This window comes from Triturus cristatus, chromosome 1_1 (assembly GCF_964204655.1).
Source record: "Triturus cristatus chromosome 1_1, aTriCri1.1, whole genome shotgun sequence".
Lineage (NCBI taxonomy): Eukaryota > Metazoa > Chordata > Amphibia > Caudata > Salamandridae > Triturus > Triturus cristatus.
Window position 1 is genome coordinate 488,179,448 of NC_140579.1, and position 13,387 is coordinate 488,192,834.

At 45.5% G+C, this 13,387-nt stretch overlaps 1 long non-coding RNA gene across 2 annotated transcripts in view; it reads right to left on the minus strand.

The window, feature by feature from the left end:
• Nucleotides 1-5,547: 5,547 nt before the first annotated feature.
• Nucleotides 5,548-13,387, minus strand: part of LOC146870454 (uncharacterized) — a 30,450-nt gene continuing 22,610 nt past the window's right edge. The window contains exon 5 of one of the 2 annotated variants that reach the window (XR_014978127.1): nt 5,548-6,786. This is a non-coding gene — a long non-coding RNA (uncharacterized LOC146870454). The remainder of the gene's footprint in view (nt 6,787-13,387) is intronic. The other variant, XR_014978126.1, reaches the window with a different exon arrangement.

Sequence of the window (13,387 nt, forward strand, 5' to 3'; positions counted from 1 at the left end):
TCTTATTGTGATCAGTCATCAGTTGTCTGCATCAATTTCAGACACTAATAAACACGCAAAGTCATCTATAAGCATCGTTCACTTCTTATGAACAATCAATGCGAGTTACCTACTAATCGCAGTATAACCTTTTTAAGAATGGTGTGACTGGTACACCCACAGAGTGTGATTTGCAGTTGATGCTTTACTTACCTACAGAAAGAGTTGTCGCCCTCCTGATGAAGGCGCTTTTAGTGCCGAAGCAAGCGCTGAGAAGATCCATCTTTTAGCCACCTCATCCTTCGTCCCCCTTCGTTGTTTTGCCGTTTGTCATGTTTATGTATATGAATTCATGTTTTGATTATCGTAGATCACTTTTGTGACATTTATGTGATTTGTATTTCACTGAAATTATGTTGCATCATATTTATGTATTGTTTAAAACATCTTCTGAATAAGAGGTTTTTTTTTTTTTTAAATGAATCAAATAAAATTCCAATATGTTTTAATATAACCTGATTGTAATCACACTGAGTTCTCCCTATCATGTTGTTTTTGTGATGATGAGTTGTTAAAGTATTTCTACCATTTGACTGCCTAGGAATATTTCCTTCTACAGTCAAAGAATCAATACATGACCTAGTCATGCACGAAGTTCAACATGCTCAGCAAAACACATCTTGTAAAAAATACAATGTTCTTTAGCAATATAGGCCTGTGTCTGTGGCAATTGAGGACAATGCAATGTACATACACTCATCATGATGTACAATAGCAGATGTAATGTGTAACCTACGTTGACCAGTGCAAAACCACAACATACATTGTGTCTCTCTTCTACCCACAGGGCCTGCCGGGGACACTGCAGGAACAGAACAAGAATCCCAGTCCCAGACTCTGGTTGACCCTGAGCTCTCCAGTGTGGATGTCTCTCAGTCCTCTTCGGATGAAGATGAACGACCTGGCCCCTCCGGTGTGGATCAGCATGCAGCAACAGCAGCTGTAACTTCAGCACCCCCGGCAACCACTTCTGCCACATCTGGCAACCCCCAGAGGACCTCTACCAACACGGATACAACAAGGCAAGAGGACACCGATGGCTCAGCAACACAGGGCACTCTGCAGTTGGCTGACAACAACACCAGTGTAAACAATGAAGGAGGCTCAGTGTTATCTGTGTCTGCAACAACTGGTCCTGCTTGTGTGGGTAGGGGTGGTGGGATGGGCTGCGGGGTGAGGTCACGTCATGAAGATAGTGCTGCTGATCAAGCTGACCCACAGTTGGGACGCATTCTAAATGCATATCGAGAATGCACCGGAGACTTTGGCCAGGTAGTAGGGATCCTCAAGGACATGCAACATCAGCAGGCTGCCCATTATGCCAAAATGGACAAACACATGTCCAGAATGGACTCCCACATGTCCAGGATGGACTCCCACATGTCCACGATGGAGTCCCACATGTCCACGATGGACTCCCACATGTCCAGGATGGACTCCCACATGTCCAGAATGGACTCCCACATGTCCAGAATGGACTCCCACATGTCCAGGATGGACTCCCACATGTCCAGGATGGACTCCCACATGTCCAGGATGGACTCCCACATGTCCAGGATGGAGTCCCACATGTCCAGGATGGAGTCCCACATGTCCAGGATGGAGTCCCACATGTCCAGGATGGAGTCCCACATGTCCAGGATGGAGTCCAAAATGGATAAAATTGATGACCTCACTGCGGTGCACAGGGACATACTCACCTACCTCCACCAGTTTGCTGACAACATGACCCCCACCTCCCTGTGTGGCCACTACATCTGTTGCCACTACATCTGCAACTGTCACAGGGAGGGATGAGGACTCTGGCGGAGAGTCCCCTGCACTGCAGCAGCCTGCACCTGAGGTTCCCCCTCAAAAGAAGAAGATAGGTCGTCCGAAGAAGGACAATTGAGAGACAGTGGCCATGCATCCCCCCCAAGAAGTGAAAACCTGCTCCTGTTATCCTCCATTGTGTGCAAAGCATTCACCTTGTTGACTGTCACTGAAGTCTCCCACACGGGATGGAGGGTCTAAGTTGGATCAATGACTCAAATCACTGCAGACTTGGCTCTGAAAATTTCATCTACTACCACTAACAACTCCTCTGTGTACTCTGGATTTCTAACTTTTGTACTCCACTATCACTTACTTGTACTATTTCACACAGGCATCATAATAAAATCATAATCACACAATACTTGCCTCTGTCATGAATTAAACACTGTTTGTAACATAGAGATGATGCCCTGAAAAACAAGTATCTTGCAGGAAAATAAGTACAGCAATTAAAACACAGTCTTGTGAGTAATTGTGATGTGACACGTATAAGAGATACACACAACAAGGTCAGCACAACACAAATGCCACATGGCGAACATCATAATTGCCTCCACTATTGTAAACTGAAAAGACATTTCAATGCACAAACACTGAACAATTTCAAGTTGAGTGGAAATCGGGGCGCAGAAACAGTATGCAAATGAATGTTGGATGTGTGTATACAGACTAGGCACACCTCAATGTGTAGCACAGGTTTATTACAAAGTCACAACATGTTGCATCGACAACAGATGCAATCTAATCACACTGTGACAGTCAGCACAAATTAACTAAGACGTTACAAAATCTTCGGAATGGAGTATGTGGCACAGCTTCCTGATCCCAAGAGAAAAGTTGCACTCTGTGACAGCATTGTGTGTTTTGGAGGTCACATGTCACCATACAACAGCCAAAGGACCCATTGAATGAGAGACATAGAACAGTCTTTACATACCAACATTTCTGCATACATCTCTAATTACATACACAAGTCTTATGAATTGTGAACACTAGCTAGGAGTCATGTCAACACTGTACTGGTGAACATACTAACTCAATGGACACATAACAACTTCAAGGATCGTGTCAAGTAGCATGCACCCACACATCTGCATAGCTATTGTAGTACAGATACACATAATGCAAAGAAAAAGCTTAGTCAACTCATCATTGTGTACTCATAATCATGAGATAAAGTTGTTGATGAGCTGTCTACGAACATCCTCCTCCCCCTCATCATCACTAGTAACATGACCGAGGGCTGGATCCTCCCCTGCTGGAGGCTGCTGGTCACCGTCATCTTGGATGAGAGGTAGCTCATGCCTCACTGCCAGGTTGTGTAGCATGCCACACACAATGATTATCTAACACACCTTTTCTGATGTATATTTGAGAGCCCCTCCTGTACAGTCCAGGCAGCGAAATCTTCTTTTCGGTAGGCCAAATGTCCGCTCTTTCACTCGCCTGGTCCGCCCATGTGCCTCATTGAAACGAAACTCAGCAGGGGTGACAGGGTTCCTGAGTGGTGTCAGCAACCACGGCATGTTGGGGTATCCGGAGTCACATACATTTTTTAAAAAAATACATCTCGTGTCTGAAAACAGGGTACAACATGACATACAAACACACAACAGAATCAGACATTACACACCAACAAGCCAGGCACGCTGATTTGGCAGCTGAGACATCATCTGTGGGATCCTACTATTCCTCATGATGTACGCATCGTGTGCTGATCCTGGGAAACGTGCAATTCCTGTATGTTTGTTCAGTTGCCTGTGGTGGGACCAAAGCCACATGTGTACCATCAATTGATCCAATGACATGCGGCATTCTTCCTAAAGCATAAAAGTCACTCTTGATGTCAGCATATTGTCGTGGTGTAGGGAATTTGATGTACCCGTTCAGAAAATGTAATAATGCCTCCAAAAAATCACGAAGCACATGGCTAAACATTGTCTGTGACATCCAACCGGCAGTAGCCACAGTATGCTGGAAGGTTCCCGTGGCAAAGAAATGTAGGGCTGCTATCACCTTCACCTTGGGGGTCAGCGCAGATGGATATGTGCGTCCAGGTAGAAAATGTGTGCCCAACTGCTCTGCCAACTCCTTAATGAGTGGTCTGGTGAAGCGGTAACGTCTGATGCTTTCACGTTCTACCATGGTGTCTAGGTCGGGGAAGGGTCTGTGGACAGCTGGTCTCCTGCGTTACATAGGTGATAAAGAAACATTATCATTTCCCTTTCAAATGTGTCAAGTAACATTCTAAATATCATATGCAATATCAAAGCAAGACTCAATGAAGTCAGGTGTGTAATGTTGAGCATTGACATAAAGGCCAGCTTTGTGACCCTCACAGAACATTTTATGTCATGATGGTTTTACAACAAGTGCAAGTCTTTGCTGCGACCAATCAATGGTGTCTGTCACAGCCCATCTTAACAAACATCACATACTAAACACACACCTCAGTAACTATCAAAGATAGATGTGTGGAACAACTGACACGTGGTGGAAAGGTACACACACAGGGATCATGTAATGCCACATGGACACTGTCATGATGTAATGTCTGACATACATGGACCTTCACACACATAAAACACATATGATGTGTATCACATTTTGTCTGCATAACAAACAGGTATGTCTGTGACACAAAGGCACAACAGCAACTCACATGCAAAATACAGATTGATTTTTAAAGTCAATTTCATCAACAACCTAAACAATGGAGTGTGTGCGTTGTACAATAGTCAGATACTGTGGATTCACTCAAAAATACTGATTCCAAAGCACTTTGTAACACACAGTTCATTACAGCTATTATTGTGGGTGTATGTAACTTGTGATAACACAATGGGCCCTTGGAACTGTGTCCAGGCCTAGGGGGGTGATATGTACAGTTGTCACTCACATTGGTGATGTGCACCACAAACAATGGATTTGGTGCACATGAAGGTTGGCTCATCATGGAAGTGTGAACTGTGAAGTGCTCTGTCCAATATGATGTGAATCTATGTACCCACACATGTCATAAAGCAGAAAATGAAGATTCCCATACTGTCTGACAGGCTTATTGATTGGTGTAGGGCACCTGAGCCAAAACAGTGTGATTTGCATCCTTTGGCTATTGGTTGTCATGGGGACAGATGCGGGTGAGTATTCAAAAGACACGGCGTACACTCCAAAACCAAGCCGGATATACACATTGGCATTTGGTTGTCATGGGGACAGACGCGGGTGAGTATTCAAAAGATGCGGCATACACTCAAAACTCAGCCGGACGTACACATTGGCTATTGGTCGTCATGGGGACAGACGCGGGTGAGTATTCAAAAGACGCGGCGTACACTCCAAAACTAAGCCAGACGTACACACTGGCTATTGGTCATCATGAAGAAAGACGCGGGTGAGTTTTCAAAAGACGCGGCGTACACTCCAAAACCAAGCCGGACGTACACATTGGCTATTCGTACTCATGGGGACAGATGCGGGTGAGTATTCAAAAGATGTAGCGTAAACTCCAAAACCAAGCCGGACGCACACATTGGCTATTGGTCGTTGTTAAAACTGGGGGTCTCTAGTTGGCAATGGTTTGCACCTTTGTCCAAATAGGGACCCTTACTTCTAGTCAGGGTAAGGGGGCTACACGCCTAAAATAACCCCTGCTCAACCCTGTGGTAGCTTGGCACAAGCAGAAATGCTTATCTCAAGGGCAGTGTGTAAAGCATTTGTGAACACATACAGTAATACAGTGAAAACACCACAGATGGACACCACACAGGTTTTATAAAAATAAGTATTCTTTATGTAGACTTAAAACAAGACCCAAACGACAAAAATCCACAATACAGTATTAAGAAAATGACTTTTAGATGGTAGAAATAGCTTAGTTCACTTTAGATGGTAAATGCGACATGTTTCTCAGAGAGTACCTTAAGATGCGTAACGCAAGATAAACAACATCCTCCTCCCCCTCATCATCACTAGTAACATGACCCAGGGCTGGATCCTCCCCTGCTGGAGGCTGCTGGTCACCGTCATCTTGGATGAGAGGTAGCTCATGCCTCACTGCCAGGTTGTGTAGCATGCCACACACAATGATTATCTAACACACCTTTTCTGATGTATATTTGAGAGCCCCTCCTGTACAGTCCAGGCAGCGAAATCTTCTTTTCGGTAGGCCAAATGTCCGCTCTTTCACTAGCCTGGTCCGCCCATGTGCCTCATTGAAACGAAACTCAGCAGAGGTGACAGGGTTCCTGAGTGGTGTCAGCAACCACGGCATGTTGGGGTATCCGGAGTCACATACATTTTTAAAAAAAATACATCTCGTGTCTGAAAACAGGGTACAACATGACATACAAACACACAACAGAATCAGACATTACACACCAACAAGCCAGGCACGCTGATTTGGCAGCTGAGACATCATCTGTGGGATCCTACTATTCCTCATGATGTACGCAACGTGTGCTGATCCTGGGAAACGTGCAATTCTTGTATGTTTGTTCAGTTGCCTGTGGTGGGACCAAAGCCACATGTGTACCATCAATTGATCCAATGACATGTGGCATTCTTCCTAAAGCATAAAAGTCACTCTTGATGTCAGCATATTGTCGTGGTGTAGGGAATTTGATGTACCCGTTCAGAAAATGTAACAATGCCTCCAAAAAATCACGAAGCACATGGCTAAACATTGTCTGTGACATCCAACCGGCAGTAGCCACAGTATACTGGAAGGTTCCCGTGGCAAAGAAATGTAGGGCTGCTATCACCTTCACCTTGGGGGTCAGCGCAGATGGATATGTGCGTCCAGGTAGAAAATGTGTGCCCAACTGCTCTGCCAACTCCTTAATGAGTGGTCTGGTGAAGCGGTAACGTCTGATGCTTTCACGTTCTACCATGGTGTCTAGGTCGGGGAAGGGTCTGTGGACAGCTGGTCTCCTGCGTTACATAGGTGATAAAGAAACATTATCATTTCCCTTTCAAATGTGTCAAGTAACATTCTAAATATCATATGCAATATCAAAGCAAGACTCAATGGAGTCAGGTGTGTAATGTTGAGCATTGACATAAAGGCCAGCTTTGTGACCCTCACAGAACATTTTATGTCATGATGGTTTTACAACAAGTGCAAGTCTTTGCTGCGACCAATCAATGGTGTCTGTCACAGCCCATCTTAACAAACATCACATACTAAACACACACCTCAGTAACTATCAAAGATAGATGTGTGGAACAACTGACACGTGGTGGAAAGGTACACACACAGGGATCATGTAATGCCACATGGACACTGTCATGATGTAATGTCTGACATACATGGACCTTCACACACATAAAACACACATGATGTGTATCACATTTTGTCTGCATAACAAACAGGTATGTCTGTGACACAAAGGCACAACAGCAACTCACATGCAAAATACAGATTGATTTTTAAAGTCAATTTCATCAACAACCTAAACAATGGAGTGTGTGCGTTGTACAATAGTCAGATACTGTGGATTCACTCAAAAATACTGATTCCAAAGCACTTTGTAACACACAGTTCATTACAGCTATTATTGTGGGTGTATGTAACTTGTGATAACACAATGGGCCCTTGGAACTGTGTCCAGGCCTAGGGGGGTGATATGTACAGTTGTCACTCACATTGGTGATGTGCACCACAAACAATGGATTTGGTGCACATGAAGGTTGGCTCATCATGGAAGTGTGAACTGTGAAGTGCTCTGTCCAATATGATGTGAATCTATGTACCCACACATGTCATAAAGCAGAAAATGAAGATTCCCATACTGTCTGACAGGCTTATTGATTGGTGTAGGGCACCTGAGCCAAAACAGTGTGATTTGCATCCTTTGGCTATTGGTTGTCATGGGGACAGATGCGGGTGAGTATTCAAAAGACACGGCGTACACTCCAAAACCAAGCCGGATATACACATTGGCATTTGGTTGTCATGGGGACAGACGCGGGTGAGTATTCAAAAGATGCGGCATACACTCCAAAACTCAGCCGGACGTACACATTGGCTATTGGTCGTCATGGGGACAGACGCGGGTGAGTATTCAAAAGACGCGGCGTACACTCCAAAACTAAGCCAGACGTACACACTGGCTATTGGTCATCATGAAGAAAGACGCGGTGAGTTTTCAAAAGACGCGGCGTACACTCCAAAACCAAGCCGGACGTACACATTGGCTATTGGTACTCATGGGGACAGATGCGGGTGAGTATTCAAAGATGTAGCGTAAACTCCAAAACCAAGCCGGACGCACACATTGGCTATTGGTCGTTGTTAAAACTGGGGGTCTCTAGTTGGCAATGGTTTGCACCTTTGTCCAAATAGGGACCCTTGCTTCTAGTCAGGGTAAGGGGGCTACACGCCTAAAATAACCCCTGCTCAACCCTGTGGTAGCTTGGCACGAGCAGAAATGCTTATCTCAAAGGCAGTGTGTAAAGCATTTGTGAACACATACAGTAATACAGTGAAAACACCACAGATGGACACCACACAGGTTTTATAAAAATAAGTATTCTTTATGTAGACTTAAACAAGACCCAAACGACAAAAATCCACAATACAGTATTAAGAAAATGACTTTTAGATGGTAGAAATAGCTTAGTTCACTTTAGATGGTAAATGCGACATGTTTCTCAGAGAGTACCTTAAGATGCGTAACGCAAGATAAACAAAAGGTTCGCAGGGATAACGATGCGTCGATTCCTTGCTTTGGGGGAGGCGATGAGTCTGTTCCTCAGTGCTTGCGTAAAGTAGACGATGCGTCTGTTCCTTACCGGAGAGGAGGTGATGCAACGATCTCGTGGTGCGTCCTGGTTACTATGCTACAAGATGGCACCTCGATGCAATGCTGCGATGCGACAAGATGGCGTCTTCGATGCGACGACGTGAAGGCGATGCGTGCACCCCTGACGGCCGTGCGGCAAACTCTATAACTTCTGAGACACGACAGGCCCTGCGACACACTTCTCCGGTGATGCGACGGCGACCCTTGCGGTTCAACACGCGTCTCTGGTGATGCAACGACAAACAGCTGCGATGGAGACACGCTTCTTCGGTTATGCAACGGCGACCCTTGTGGTGGCGACACACTTCTACGATGATGCGATGGCAACAGCTGTGGATGCGACACGCTTCTTATCGTTGAGTCGCGCTTCCAGCTCCCAACAACACGCAGGCTTCTGCAGGCAGAATTCCCAGCAAGGAAATTCAGGGGGGAGCTGGTGGTGAAGTCTTGTATCCCTGAGACTTCAGCAGGAGACAAGCAAAATTAAAGCCCTTGGAGATTCTTCTTCAAGATGATGAAAGTTTCAATAAAAGTCTTTCTCCTTTCCTTGGTAATAAAGAAACCACTGCAGGCCAACCCCAGAAAATAACACACTGGCACAGGGGTAGTCAAAAACTCCTGCAGATTCTCTGGTTCTTCTCCTTGGCAAAAGGTCAGTCTTGATTCCCAGAAGTGATCTAAAGTCTTGGGGTCTGGGGCCCCAATATTTATACTAGTAAATGCTTTGTCCTCTGAGGGCAGTGGGTGCCTGTACCTAGCCAAAACCAGTTCTGTGCAGCTTCCTTGCAGGAGGTGGAGACAGCATTGTTGAAAGCAGACCTGGCCCAGGTAGCTGAAAGGAAATCTCCTCCCCCTACTCTCTATTCTATGAAGGCTGGTGGCACTGAAAGGAAATATCCGCCCCCCCCACTCACTATGCAGCCAAGGTCCTATTCAGCCCAGCCCTGACTCATCAGACTGCTGGAGCCCAAGCCCTCCTGTCACTCACAAACCAGACATGCAATACACAACCTAGCAGAGGCAGGCTGGATGGTTAGGTAAGAAAATACCCACTTTCTAAAAGTGGTATTTTCAAACACAGAATGTTAAAACCAACTTTACTAAAAGATATATTTTATCATTCTTAGTTCAGGCATACTAAATTCGTTTTTCTACCATGTTCCCTGGGTCCGTTAGGATTATAAGATGTTATAATCAAACTGCCCATTCTGACCTATGGGGACAGGTAGCCTTGCAATAGTGAAAATCGAAATTGGCTGTAATTCACAGGACATGCCACACACATCAGGGCATGTCCTACCTTTCACGCTCAATGCACCCCGCCCTAGGGCCTACCTTAGGGGTGGCTAACATGTAGAAAAGGGAAGGTTTAGGGATGGTAAGTGGGTGCACTTACCAAGTCAACATGGCAGTACTAGACTGTACACAGGCTCTGCAATGGCAGGCCTGAGACACAATTTACAAACTGCTTCTGTGGGTGGCACAACCAGTGCTGCAAGTCCACTAGCAGCATTTGATCTACAGACCCTGGGCACACATGGTGCACTGTACTAGGGTCTGACAAGTAAATCAAATAAGCTAATCATGGAGTCACTAATCCATTACAACAATTTACAATAGGGAGCACTTGCACTGTGGCACTGAATAGCAGTGGTACAGTGCCCAAAGCATAAAAACCAGCAAAACATATCAAAAACAGAGGAGACAACAGCAAAAATGGAAGGGAGACTTGTCCCAGGTCTAACAGTCGTCATGGGGACAGACGCGGTTTTGCTTCGTGTATAAACTGTTGCACACCAATTCTGTTGGCTAACAGCAATGTATCAAACTCAATAGTGTTATGATGCTGAATATTTGAACGACGCGGTAGGCGTGTCCGATGCATGCAATGTTATGGATTTGCCAAATTCGGATAAGGCGAACATTTCGGACCTATCTCTTTGGACCCATGGAACAGAATCCGCCTCTGCAGCACAGATATAAGGCTGTGTGTTCCCAAGAGACTTCACTTGCCTGCACTACATGCTACTTGCCTACATCTCAACCTACCACTGCTGCTGTCTCTGCATTCTCAGGGATCTGCAATGGCACTTACTGTGGAGAGGGCACCAGCTTTCACAGAGGAGGAGAACCAGGACCTACTGGACAACCTCCTCCCACAGAACAGCAAGCTGTATGGGAAACCAGGGGAGCAGGTGAGTGTTGATTGCACTGACTTTTCAATTGACCATGTTTTATAACAGACACTACTAGCATTGTGATCCCCAACGGCAAGCATGCACACATAGTTATTGTAAGCCTCACAGTGTGTAGATTCATGTTCTGGACAGGTACAGTGATGTAAAAGTGTATTTTGTGGAATTGATTTTCATGCACTGTTGTCATGTTGTTAAGGCAGCCTTGCACACAGGACAACTGCCCCTGCTGATACTTGTACAACCTTTATACATTATTTGCCCTTCTAACAATGACCTATATGTCCAAGTGTGTGAAGACCAAACATGTAGCATGTGTGGTAATGGTGTGTCACTGTTTTCATCCTTACAGGTCGACGCCCATCAGAAGCAGGAACTTTGGCTGACCATCGTCCGGGTAGTGAGATCTGTGAGGGTCTTCAAATGCCAAGTCTGCCACTGCCAGAAGAGGTGGCAGGACCTCCGTGGCTGGACCCGGAAGATTGCAAGAGTCCAGCTGAAGCTGTCATCTCCTCGCAAAAGGAGTGAACGACGGACCCTGACCCCCCATATGCTCTGGATACTTACAGTGGTCTTCCCTGACCTGGATGGACAGTTGAAGGCTAGACAGCAGCAAGGAGGGGGTGAGTTTGTGCCATTTTACTAAACTATGTCTGACATGCATGTTGCACTCCCTCAGCCTGGTTACACTCTCACAGGTGGTTCATCTGCTGAGACAACACTTATGTGGCTAAATGTAATGCTGCCACATTCTCATCTGATGGCCAGGTGTGTCCCTTTCTGTCTGTGACATGTATCATTTGGGTCCTGTGTATTTGCTGTAGTCCATGGGTAATGTGAACAACACCATAGACAATAGGTGAGTTGACCATCATGAGTGAGGTGATTGTCTGACGTGTCAGGACATTGACAGAAATGTGACCTGTACTCTGTGTGGTACATACATAAATGTTAGAAAAACAAGTTTGTGAGAATAATACTACACACCCGTGCAGGAGGTAATATCAATGTTGATGCCTCAGACAAATGAAATGGATAAGCGTTACACATGCGTAGTCACCTGCCTAGTCCGCCGGCTGATCCCATGTTTCACATGGACCAAGGACAGGTATGCCAACTCAGGCCATTTGAGACACCGTCACATCCTATTTTTTGTTTGTCAGGCAACACTTTAACCACTGCAAAAGATAAATTCATGTGTCTGACTCTGTGTCAGTGTGTACAGGCAGAACTTTTAAAAAACAAATGGCATATATATTGGATATGGACAGACATTTAATGTATGAAAATTGGCTCAGATACACAAGACTAAACTTGTGTGGGTTATCCCTTGACTGTGCATAATGGTGGCTTCAATATGTGTATGCTGCATCACTTTGTTCTTGGAAGCTTACTAGATGTTCATGTATACAGATTTGTTACTTTATATACTCCAATGGCTTAGTAGAACAACGTGAGCTGGTAAAAGTGTGTAAATTGTGTAAAGCACTTAGGGGACATGTATACTTGACCACTACAGATGTTTCACTAACAACAAATACATGAGTGTCACACGGAGCTGACTGTAAAGTCAGGATTCACTGCCCCTGTAACAAGAGTCAATACAGACTGTTTAGCTAGACAGGCCTGTGGCATAGTTTGCCACATGAAAAATCTTGAGGCTGCAGTATTTGTACTTGTCTGTTTTCCTGCATGCAGACCATTTTAGCATTGAAGTTCAAGACATAAGCCTATCATTGTGACTGGGGTTAGAAGTATGTTCATCATGTCAACTTATGAGTTTGTCCATCCCATTTGCTGTGCCACTTCCAAGCTCCCTTGCATGAGATGAGATTAGTGTCCTGTTTGAGTGGAGGGAGCAGGGGCAATGTTATGTTATGTTAGCTATTCTTATATAGCGCGCAGCTGCCTCAGCGAAGAGGCGTCCCGGCGCTGGCAGCATTGTCAGTAGAAAGCTAGGCACTAAACCAAGGGGACAGGTAGGTTTTGGTGGCCTTATGAAAGGATAGCAAGCAATCCAGGTGACGAATCTGATTAGGGAGGGAATTCCTTAGTTTAGCGGCTAGATACCGGAAGGACCGGCCCCCAGCTCTGAGGCGCTTCACCCGAGGGACCGTAGCCAAATATTACTCAGCAGAGCGTATCTGGCGGGTGGGTACATAGGGAACCAGCAGATTAGACAGAATCTCAGAGGATGAAAGCTTTAGTATTTTGAAAATCAGGCATAGCGTTTTGAATTCAATCTTTTTGGACATGGGTAACCAATGTAGACGGCACATTGCACCCGTCACGAAACAAGTTCTAGGGAGCCGCAACAGGACTCGGGCGGCTGCATTCTGGACTCGCTGAAGACGAGTCACTTCTGCCTTGTTAGCGCCTAACATGAGTGAGTTAGAGTAGTCCGGTCTGGACAAAATAGTCACCTGGACTATCAACTGGCGGGTGAGTGGATCGAAGAAACCCAACATGGGCCTCAGTCCCCGGAGTAGGCCAAAGCAGGTGTCTGCAACCTTCTTAGTGTGCTCCTGAAAC